The sequence below is a fragment of the Rhinolophus sinicus genome, chromosome 12 (assembly GCF_057876585.1).
Source record: "Rhinolophus sinicus isolate RSI-liver-muscle chromosome 12, RSI-T2T, whole genome shotgun sequence".
Classification (NCBI taxonomy): domain Eukaryota; kingdom Metazoa; phylum Chordata; class Mammalia; order Chiroptera; family Rhinolophidae; genus Rhinolophus; species Rhinolophus sinicus.
The window spans coordinates 48,842,357-48,854,736 of NC_142512.1; positions in this window are offsets into that span (position 1 = coordinate 48,842,357).

Here is a 12,380-nt window from a genome sequence, read left to right on the forward strand (position 1 = left end):
GCAGCAATTTGGAGTTCCTTTCTTTGTGATACATCACTGTTAAAGCAACAGTATCATTAATTTTCTTTCATTCCTGTCCGTTGCTGGGATGTTGGTCCTGCAGGGCACTCTTCTAGATGGAGGGATGCAGAGTGGTGCTAAGTACCGGGTTTCCCCGAAAATAAGACCTTGCCAGACAATCAGCTCTAATGCGTCTTTTGGAGCAAAAATTAATATAAGACCCTGTCTTATTTTACTATAATATAAGACTGGGTATAATATAATGTAATATAATACAATATAATATCGGGTCTTATATTAATTTTTGCTCCAAAAGACACATTACAGCTGATTGTCCAGCTAGGTCATATTTTCGGAGAAACAGGGTATCAATGTTTACCACTGATGTGCCGTTTAGTGGAAGACCCAAGCCTAGTATCTCCATAGAGAAATAATTGCACTACAACAGGAGATCAAATGCTAACAGCCAGAAGAGCAGGGAGCGTAGCTCCTAAATGACTATCAATTAACTCTTCCTAGACAGGATGCACTAAAATTGTTTGGAAATTTAATTAAAATACCTCCTCCCTAGTCCTACTCTAGGCCCAGGCTTCTCAGTGTGCTTTCAGGCTTGGCAGCGTTGTCATTACCTAGAAACTTGTTAGAAATGTAGGACCTCTGACCCCATCCTAGACCCACTGGGTTAGAACCTGCACTTTTAATAAGCTCCTGGGCCATTCACATGTACATCAAAATTGAGAAGCACTAGTCAGGCCTACAGAATGAATTAGAGGCTCCAGATGTGCGATCCCGCGAATGTGTATATTTGACAGGCTCCCCGGAGGGTTCTGTGTTCTAATATCCAGAGGAGGACGTGGAGCCCTGGAGACATGGGAAATTGCAGAGGCCCCACATGAAGGTGGGCTTGAGATGGGTCTGCAGGGTGAGTGGAGAGTGAATGGTGAAGAGCCATTCTGCATAAACAAGGGCACTGAGGCAGGTCTGTGTGTGCTCGGGAGGAGGGACTCTCCTATGGCCTCCCCATCCTCTCGTGGCCTTGGTTCTGCTTTCCCATAAATGTGTAGACACACACATGCATCTTTTTTCTTAACAGAAGAAGGGTTGCTGTTCTGGATCCTGGCAATCCTTCCAGTTGTCCTTTTGGTCCTAGAATCCTCTCTCTGCTTTCCTCTAAGACCTTGCTCCAGCAACCACCCTTCTGTCCATATCTTCAGCCTTTCCTTCTTTACCCCTCAGTGATCCACATGAGCACATTTCTGCCATTCCAAACAAAACCCACTTTTGTCCTTCGCCTCCCTCCAGCTGCTGCCCATCACTCTCCTACCCTTCCTCCATAGCTTTGAGAAAATGAAAAGTATAGTCGATTTTATGCAAAAGGGATGCATACTCGTTATATAAAATTAGCAAATAAAACAGTCACAGAGAGGAAAGGAGAAGTCATAATCATAATATCAATCACTAGAGATAATTATCAATTTGTCTACATTTCTAGTTATAAAGCATTTAAAAAAATAAGAATAGATCTTTAAATTTTTGTTTTTCAATTACCGTTGACATTCAGTATTATATTTGTCATTATCCCTGCCACATATTTAGTACTCATTGAATGGTAGCTATTGTTCTTTTCTTATTATTTATCCAGTTGGCAGATGAGTCTTGCAGATTGTATTTTCTAAACCTGACGGCAGCCACTAATACACGTGGGCCATTGAGCCCTTGAAATGTGGTTAGCCAAACTGAGATGTGCTGTAAATTTAAAATGCACACTGGATTTCAAAAACAGTGCCCCCCCCCAAAAAAAGAATATAGACTAGCTCATGAAAAATTTTATATTGATTATATGTGAAAATGATAATATTTTTTGATACATTGGGTTAAGTAGAATATATCCTTAAAATGAATTTCACATGTTTTGCCTTTTTTAAATGTGGCTACTAGAAAATTTAAACTTAGCTATGTGGCTGGCACCATATTTCTTGGACAGTCTTGTCCTAAATGTTTCTCGATATTGTTCCTCTGCTCTGTACATCCATGGTCCTTGTCATTTCTCTTCTCGATGATCTCAGTACTATCCTGCTGGCCTCTGTCCATGATCCCTTCCCTTCAAACATTCAGATCCATCCTCTCTACTGTTGCCTGATGGCTACTTCTAAAATGTTGGGAAACCCTTTTCTACTACCTGGAGGGTAAATCTGGGTGTGCAGAGCTCTTTGCAATCATGTTTCTACGTCTTTACGCTTTCCTTCGACTCTCTTCTCACAGTTCCCATGGAATCTGGCTCCGCACAGCTATTCATGCTTCTGTGCTTTTGTACCTGGATTACTTCTACCTGAAATGAGCTCTCTCTCCCTGTCGACTCAAAGAATGCCTCCTTTATCTTCAAGAACCACCTTGTTACCTGTGTGATGGTTCCCCCACCCGTCCTTTTAGTTTTGTTTATACAGCAAGCTTTTACTTAACGTTCTCATTCCTTCTGTGTTGCTTGTTATCTCTGAGATTGCAACTTCTTACTCTGTATTCATCATGCGTAGCAGAGTGTTTGTAACATTAGATATACACATGTATTTAAAGAAAGGAAGGATAGGTTGGAGGCTTATTTTTAAAAATTAAATAAGCAAGCAAACCATAATAACATAAATTAAACATTCAGTATTGTCTGTATTGTATTTGAAATAAGAACCATGTCTGAGACACACCAATTGCCTAAGTAAATATAATGTAACATCTACTTCCAACTCCGATAGCTGCATTTTGTACCAGAAGTAGTATTTGAAGTCACAGACGATTTTGATTTTCCTTCAGCTAATGGAAGCAATTGTAAATAATATATGCACCTCTCGAAACAGGCAATTTTTAAAATAGAAAGTCTAGCACTTGATCACTACACTCTTGGTTCTGATCCCATAGTCTCCATTTTTTTCTTAAGTAATCAATTATCTTCACTGGAAGTTCTATTGTATAATTTTTACTGTGAAACTCACACAGGCAGTTCCGTCTGCTAAGGCCCATGGGTACACTCTGAAAGCTGCAAGCTTCTTTGCTTTGGAGATATCGTCTCCATAGATTGTCTCCTATCTGACAGAAACGTGGCCTGGGTATTACCCTTCCCCACTGGGAGACCATCGAAATCACTATCAGGTGCTAATGATGTCTGAACCAGACAAAAACAACAGAAAGACGTGAACACAGATTTCGGTGCTGTCATCTCCTTCCTGGTGATTTATTAACTGGAAGGCACTGTTTGTTTTCAAAGGGAGCAGATAAGGAAGGTCTATACTCATCTTTGCAATTTCTTAAGATCCAAAAACAGAGTAGTATACTGACCTAATTTTTCAGGCGAGGGTTACCCAATAGGTCAATCAACTAATTCCAGATTTTGATGTACTGTGAAAAAGCATAGTCATTGGATCAAGAAGTCAGCTGGGGGGAGGGGGGGTGAGCGGGAAGTTGCCCTTTAAGGGTAAAATAGATGACAGATGACATCATCATTGGCTGTGGCCTTGCTTGCCTTTGGGACTCAAGTTTTATAAATTATCACAGATTAATGTTTGTGCAGCACAGGTTGTGTAGAGGCAAAAAAGATAAAATGCGCTTTGTAGGAATTACTAGTACTAGGAAAGAATGTACAAAAAAAAAGAAAAAAGATTTTCAGTTTAAATGAGCCTAAAATCATAATATAGTTCCCCTCCATTTTAAAATTGACTTTTGTGATATACCAAGGACTGTTTTTGTACCGTATCTTTATTATTAATATTATTAGCCTCATTGTTACTAATTATTGTGTTAACAGATCAGAATGAATATCATGTGTTTCTTATTCATTGCAGATTAAAAGATTCACATTTAACTTAGTCAGTAAAAATTCTTCATAAACTTGTATTCTCTATAAACATAATGTAATTGACTGGCTACAGCAGGCGTCAGCAAATTTTTTCTGTCAAGGACCAGAGAATAAATATTTTAGGTTTTGCGAGCCATATAGTTTCTGCAGTAATTACTCATCTCTATCCTTACATCATGAAAACAATTGTGGACAGTATGTAAATGAAAGAATGTGGCTGTGTTCCAATAAATCTTTATTGACAAATGCAGGAAAAAAGAAACAAACAGAAGGCTGTACTTGGTCCACAGCCATAGATTGCTGGCCCCTGAGCTATATAGTATATTACATTATAATATAGATAGACCTTAATTTACTCAACCATTTTCTTGTTGGGCAGTTAGATTATTCCCAAAATTTCCTTATTCTAATAAAAAAAATAAAAATAAAAAACTTTAAAGAATCTGATTAAAGCTTTGTCTGCATTTCCAAAATTCCCCTTAGAATAGATTCCTAGAAGTAGAATTTCCAGGTCAAAAGCCATCAATACTTTTAAAGCTTCCTATTCTATTGCCACTTGTGGGGAGTATAAATTGGTGTGTCATTTCTGGAAAGCGATTTGGTGATGCCTAACTGATGCCTCCCCAAGCTCTTTCTGGTTTTAAGTATGATCGTTTGTGAAGGAAAACCAAGAAAGCTGCATGGATTTTATGTTGGTTTTGTTGTTGTTGTTGTTTTTTAGTGTCTTAGTGTATTCATTCTGTGTGTGTGCAATTGATTACTGAAGTTTAACTTTTTACCAAGATTATTACCCATGTGCATTCCTTCTGTTTCAAAGTTTTTGTTTATAGCTTGGCACATTTATTTGTTTTCTCTCTCTCTCTTTTACCATTTCATCTTTTCCAATTTAATTTCATATATATATATATATATATATATATATATATATATACACACATATATATGTGTATATATATGTATATGCATATATATGAAATTATATATATATATATATATATATGAGGTCAGACAATTAAGTTTGTGTGATCACATGGTAGAAAGTGCGTGATTTTAATTGTCCGACCTTTTGTGCGTGTTTGTATATGCGTATAAAATATGAAATCTAAGAGCACAGGTTCTAGAATCAGACTGCCCATGTTCATACTCTGATTCTGCCACTGTTTGACTGCGTGGCTTACTTACGCTTCCTAAGCCTCAACTTTTCTATTTCTAAGATGGAGTCAATATGAGTATCTACAGAATACCGCTGCTTTGAGAGAAGTTTGTAAAGCATTTTCGGCATTCCTTATCACATAGTAAGTGTGGAATAAATACCACCTATGACAATGATAATGAAGGCCCAATTCCTTCATTATTTAAATATTCATTATCTGAAGATCAAATACATTTGTATCTATGTTTTCTTTTAACAGTATTGTAGTTTAATTTTTTTAAAATTTCCCTGGATGTTATTTTGGTGTAAGTAGAAAGACAGGCTCCACTTTGATTTATTTTCCAAGTAGCTAGACAATTATTCTCATATTTTTATTGAATAGTACATTCCTTCCTCATTAGTTTGTGCTGTGACCTTTATCAAATATTTTGTTTTTACACACTTTAGGATCTGCCTCTGAGGAACCTTGTCTTAAATTTATCTGCTAGTTTATTCTGGCTTCTTCTTCGCAGACTTAATTATTGTGACTTTATCATATTTTTACACCCAATAATATAACTCACTGCATTACTCTGATTTCCCATTTATCCTTAGACATTCTCATAAATTATTCTCCCAGTTGCATTTTATAGTCATGTTGTCAATTTCCAAAAAGAATTATTGTTACTTGAGTTCACATCAGAAGTAAACGATACTTACAGAAACCTTGAGAATTCACATGTCTATAGTAAGCTTTCTTTTCATCCAGGATCATAGTGGATCCCCATTTATTCAATTCTTATTTTATATTTTTCAATGGAGTTTTACCATTTTCCATATCATGTAAAAAATAAATAACACTTATTGAAAATTAATTCTGTGCAAGGCGTTACTCTAAGGACTTTACATGTGTGAATGCTTTTAATACCCAAGGCTATAACAGAGAGGGTTTTCATTAACCCCATTTAACAGTGGTTGGGTAACTTGTACCTGATCACATACATTAGATGTTAAGAAAATTCTTAAATACATTCTATCATTGTGGCTGAATGGGTGAAATCGTTTTTTGTTTTTTTTTCCAAATACTCCTTTTAATTGGTTACTGCTAACATAGGAGAAATGATTCTGTTGATGAACTTTTATAATTTGTAAGTAACAATCAGATTTGAAAGATTAAAAAGAAAAACAGAAAATTGGCTGCACATTGTCTTTCAAGGAAAAAAAGCAATAAAACTAAAATTGAGATATTTCCACTCACTGACTTACTTTTGTTGTATATTTTTCTTGAAAATTGGGAAAAGACCATTTTGAGTGTTGCAGCAGAAAACTTTGGTTTGCCTGGAAGAAGAAACACTCTTTAGAAGGGAGCTTGTGAAACCTGACCAGTAATAACACTCTGTGTCACAGACAGGCCCGGGGACACCCAGAAGAAGCAATCTGAGTTTTCCTGAAGGTGAACAGCCTCAGCTGCAGGTTTGTCACTCTGTTCTCTACAAGAAGAAATAAATACTCTACTACTGACTTTTAAGTTTAACTGTATCTACTGGAGTTCTTCATTTTCTCAATACCTCATTGCCCTTGCCGAATGGTATAATATCTGTCTGGGCCACTTTGCAGACAAAATGTGCAGCGCCTGGCCCCTCCCCCCCAACATGTATACACACGTGCAGCTACACGGGCACTAGGCAGTGTAATCAACGGTTGTCAATCAAATAATAGCTTATTCAGCACAACCAGCACATCACGTGCTGGGAACTAATCTCGGCAGAAAATGTCCTGACAGTTTGCTATTGCTATGCTAATGTCACTGTTAGGAAAGGGAGATGTTTCTGATTGGAGATCAGAACTTCACAGGATGGAGTTCGAGTTCCCTGCACAACCAAAGAAGCCGTAAGAATATTCGGTTTTCCAAAATGCAGGGCAATCCCTTTGCCCATTGATCTCATTAATGGGACAAGACTTCTCTCTCCAGTCCTGGGTGCTCCTCTTACAGGTTAAGAGGGAAGTGGATTGTGTTATATCCAAGAGCTAAATGAGAAACATGACAGGGGCAAGTCTGATAAAGCACCTCCATGGACTCCAGAAAACTTATGTGTGATGCTGTTTACATTATAAATGCACCAGACAAATCAAAGCGTGGTGGTTATTTGTTGTTGTTGTTTCTACCCTGCCGAGTCCTTCTCTTCCTCTCCTCCTCTTCCTCTTTCTTCTTCTTCCTCCTTTTCCTCTTCTTCTCCCTCTCCGCCTTCTTCCTGTCTTCATCATCATCTTCTTTCTACAACTATTGTTATGCTTGGTACAGTCCCCCTGACTCTGCTATATGAAGTGGCCACCTACCTCCCTGCCTCTGGCATGTTCCTTTCTTCTTTCATAGGACGTCTCGTCTTCTACTCTGTTTGTCTTGGGCTGCCCATCCTCCCCACTGAAATGTAATCCTCTACAGAGCACGGGGTGGCATCTGTTTTTTGGTATACGCACAGCGCCTGAAAGACATGGGGCACACAGTAGGCACTGCATACATATGTGGTGAGTGGGCAACACAACATTTTGGAGCGGTTAAGGGCAAATCACCTGTTTGTCTTTGAAGGATTTTTCTTTGTACGGGGACTTGTTGCTTAATTAGTGTTTCGATGCATTTTCTGCCTCCTATGTGCCAGGCACTCTGTTAGATTCTCTGAAAGATTTGGAGAAAGATAAAGCCAGGGGTCTCTTCATTGAGGTTAGTCTACGAGGAAAGACAAACCTATTAAAATATGATTACATTACAATATGGTGGATGTTAAAATAGAAATGCCTTACGCACTAATAGTTGCCATATGAGTAACAGTCATGATACAGGGACAGTCCATCCAGAAGAGGTGATGATTAAACCAAGCACAGACAGATGAATGAATAAGATTTTTCTAAGGCGTGACAGGTTAGCTTAGTTGGTTAGAGCGTGATGCTAATAACACCAAGGTTGCCAGTTCAATCCCCACATGGGCCACTGTGGGCTGCGCCCTCCTTTAAAAAAAAAAAGGTTTTCTAGGATTGTAAAATGGGAGAGGACATTATGTGATTTGAATGTGAAAGGTAAAAAGATGTGAAAAAACAGCCTTTGCTCTCCACGAATCCGGGACTCTGGAAAGTCCACATAATTGTACATCAACTGGTAAGTCAACCTGAGGCTCAGAGGCTGTTCAGACAGAGTTGGACGCTCTCTGAAAGTTACACAACTGTCCCCAGTCTGTGTTGACAAAAGGGATGTGAATCTCCAGAGCAAGCCCATGATGAAGTGATAAGATGCTCTCAGGTTTTTCTCTAATGTTTCCTTCCATCTGTTACGAGTTTCTCCTCAAATATTTGGTACCCATGTGGTTTGGCTGAAGGGAAGAAAGTGTATGAACCCCATGTCAGCATAATGTTGGTGTCAGAATTTCACAGATATCTGGGTCCTAAAGGATTGACTGGACTGGACGTCAGACCGAGAATCTCATAAATGGAGTAACAGAAAGCAGCCAAAACAGGAAACATGCTTTAGTTTGTCTGAGTCAGAGGTAATGAGAAACTTAAAGAAGCTAACACAAGAAGTTTCAAGTCTGTGAATAGGTAAGTCAAACCTTTAATAATTTGTAATAATGGCAAAGATCTTTTTTTTTAATCTATGATGTTAAGTTACTGCTGTCACCTTTGGTTTAGATGCTTCTGTCATATGTCTCCTGTAATATTGTCTTTAAAATGAATTTTAATAAGGACTTGTAAAGATAATTCATTTTTTTAAATTAAAGTTTATTGGGGTGACAGTGGTTAATAAAGTTACATTGGGTTTCAGGTGTACGATTCTGTAATACATTATATATCACATTGTGTGTTCACCACCCAGAGTCAGTTCTCCTTCCATCACCATATACTGGATCCCATTTACTCTCACCTACCCCCCCACCCCCTCTTACCCTCTGGTAACCACTAAACTATTGTCTATGTCTGAGTTTTTGTTTTTTTATTTGTTTGTCTTGTTCCTTTGATGTTTTCAGTTTTTTGAGCTACATTGCCATTAAAGGTCATTTTGGATCTTTTCATTTTACACATGAGGAAACTGAGGCTCAGAGGAAAAGATTTATTCACAATTGATCAAGGTTTGGGATGGGAACAAGCCCCTGACTTCTAATTCAGTTTCCATCCTAGACTATCTATAAATCAGGTTCAAAGTTTGACCTCTTCTGTTGGATTTTATCTGTTCTGGATTTCCTTTTCCTTTTCCTTTCCTTTGCTTTGCTTTCCTTTGCTTTCCTTTCTTTCCTTCTTTATTAAATGTATTGGGGTGACATTGGTTAGTAAAATTATTTAAGTGTACATTTCTATAATATATCATCTATGTATCACATTGTGTGTTTACCACCCAGAATCAGCTCTCTTTCCATCACCATATATTTGACCCCCTTTACCCTCATCTACTACTCCTCCTCTCCCTTACCTTCTGGTAACCACTAAACTATTGTCTGTGTCTATGAGTGTTTGTTCTTCATACTGTTCTGGATTTTCAAGTCAGATGTATGTGAGTTTGAATTCTGGGTCCTGTACTTCTTATCTGTGTGAATTTAAATAAACTACTTATAATTTCTGAGCCTCAGTTTTCTCATCTGAGAAATGGGGGTTAGAGGCTAGTGAGATAGAAAAGACCATATATGTGAAGTCTGCAGCCCAGGGCCTTCCTCAGACTGGGGGGTGAGTAGTGAGAGCCGATGTCATCGCCTGAATTCACAGGTTGGGTTTTGCTCTAAAGAAGTAGCCTGATACACCCCGAACTACATTTTGGATTCCATGACCAATAAGTGGGAACTCTGAGTGAATTTCAGCAGAATTTCTAATTTGACGGTTTTGACATAAAATAGACACTCAGGTCCCCCTTGTCTCTTGAATGGCAGAAAAGATAGTAATTGTTTTTCAAACACAAGTGCATGCTTCTTCCCCATCGTAGATAATCAGTCAAAGAGTGATAATATTTATTGAACTTCACCATCAGTAAGAGAGGAAGATACATCTTTAAAACCATCACAAAATCAAAACCATAATGAGATATTACTTCACACCTGTTAGGATGGCTCTTATTAAAAACAAACAAACCCAAAAAGGTAAAGTGTTGATAAGAATGTGGTGTGGATATGAAGGCTATAGGGACCCTCATGTACTGTTGGTGGGAATGTAAACTGGTACAGCCATTGTGAAAAATAGTATGGTGGTCCCTTAAAAAATTAAAAATAGCACTACCGTAGGATCCGACAGTCCCGCTTCTGGGTATGTAACCAAAGGAATGGAATTCAGGATCTCATAGAGTTATCTGCACTCCCCCAGGTCTTCATCTCTCAGACTTGTCCACACGGAGCCTCCAGAAATTGTCAATTCCAGTTCAGATCCTCTACCAGGCACTGGTTCCCATGGAGGTTTCCACTCTGGTCAGTTACGCTTCTTGAATTCCCATGTCCAGGTCTCCAGTTTTGAGGGCAGCCCCTTGCCCTGTGACCTCACTTTGACTCAACTAAGAAGAGTTGTTGGTTTTTCATCTTGTTTCTTTTTTTATTTGTTGTTAAGGTGGTGTGACACCTTCTAACCTTCTTACATGCCAGGCCAGACCCATTCGTTTTTTTAAACTCAGAATTTCACTATGTTTTAAAATGACAGGTACATCCTTCTAGAAATACAGGACTATCACATATAGTAGTGCATGTCCAATAATAGCTTTAAATGACTGCACTTTAGAGCTCATTCCCCAACTTGACTAATTTTCGTAGTTATCCAATAAAGAAGTTAATTAATCGTGTTTTTAGAGCTAAGTTGCTATATACATCTATGCAGAGTAGATAATTTAAGATGGTTAATTCCTAAAGACGATGACTAAAGATCCAGGAGGGAAAATGTATTTGGAAAATAAAGGGTTTGTAGATATTTCTTAAGTCAACAGAGACAGAGGCTGAATATTCTACCTAAAAACACCAAACCAAATCCAAATTGTTCTTACTTTACAACCTAAATTTGTCTGAGTTAAAGTTCAAATTCTATCTCAACCAGAAACTCTTCCTATGATTTTTTGGTAAAGTTTTGATCATGTATCACACCTCATTGCCAATGCTGAATGCACACAACGTTACATTTTAATTCCCTCTATTGCAGGTGAGCTTTGCCAAAGGGATTTAAAGGAAGTGACTGGAATAGCATTTACAGCCCCAGAGGATAATACACCAAGCCAAGTAAGTGAGGTGCGTGGATCTGTTCATTTGTTTTTGATAAATTTACCGTTACTAGTCTCCAGAATGATGGAATCTGTAATTTCTCCAGAGTTCCTCAGACAGTTCTACCTTTTATCCTGATATATTTTCATCCTGACACTGCAGACATCTTGGTAATGTTGTGCTGATAAGAAACACAGCTTAGATAGTGCATCTTTCTTAAACCTCTAACGGTGATTCTTTAGGTGAATCTGCAAAAGATTTCTGGAGTTACAAACGCTGAGATTTGTGACTCTCTTTCAGTCGATGAGACTCTCGTACCTGACGCAAATACTTGAAACTTTTCTCTTAAATGCAGCCCGTCAGTAAGAAGACAGACTAGACATCAGGTATTACCTCTGCCTTGCTAGAGGCAGGTGTCTTCAGCTACTGGGAGATTTACTGACGTGTTCTAAGTTTTCACTGCAGAAGTTACCAGCCCACGCGTGTGCCAAAGCTAAATAAACCCTTTTTATATTACTCTCAAAGTCTTTTGGTAGGACCGTAGCCTTGAATTTTAAATCAGCAGTTACAGTTTCTTTTGCAATTAGGGAAAATTTTTAAAGGAGCTTCACCATATCCCTCCACCAAATGTTGTCGGACTTAAAAACAATGATTACTTAGGCCTCAAAGATGCAAAGACAACTTTATTTTGGAGTTTTGTTTCTTTTTTTCAGTGGGCTTTCTAGAAGTTTATTTCTTCTCCAGAGGCAGATCTTTTGCTGTTAGATATCACATTTGTAGGGGGAACTTTGAAACTGTATCTGTGGACCTTTCCCTCTTACCATGAGCCCTCTGACCTCTGCTGAATTTTTCCTTGTTGGGAATTCCTGAAAAAAACAAAAAAACAAAAATGGGAATGATTGACTCTGAAAAAAATCTAGATGATCCAATTTAATCCTTTTAACCATGGCTGCAATAGCAAATGTTGCTTAAAATACATCAGCCTAGATTCTAAAGAAACTTCAGTCATTTAATTAAAAAACAAATTCTTAGAAGGTATTGAATCCCCATGAACAGCCATTGATTTACGTTTCATTCTATTTTTCTGTCTGAGTCCCAAGGTCAACTTCACATGTCCGCAAAGAAACTTAATTTTGAACAGGGTTGATAAATAATAAAGGTCATTTTTAACAGGCTAGGAAATGTAGGTTCTCTCATAGCT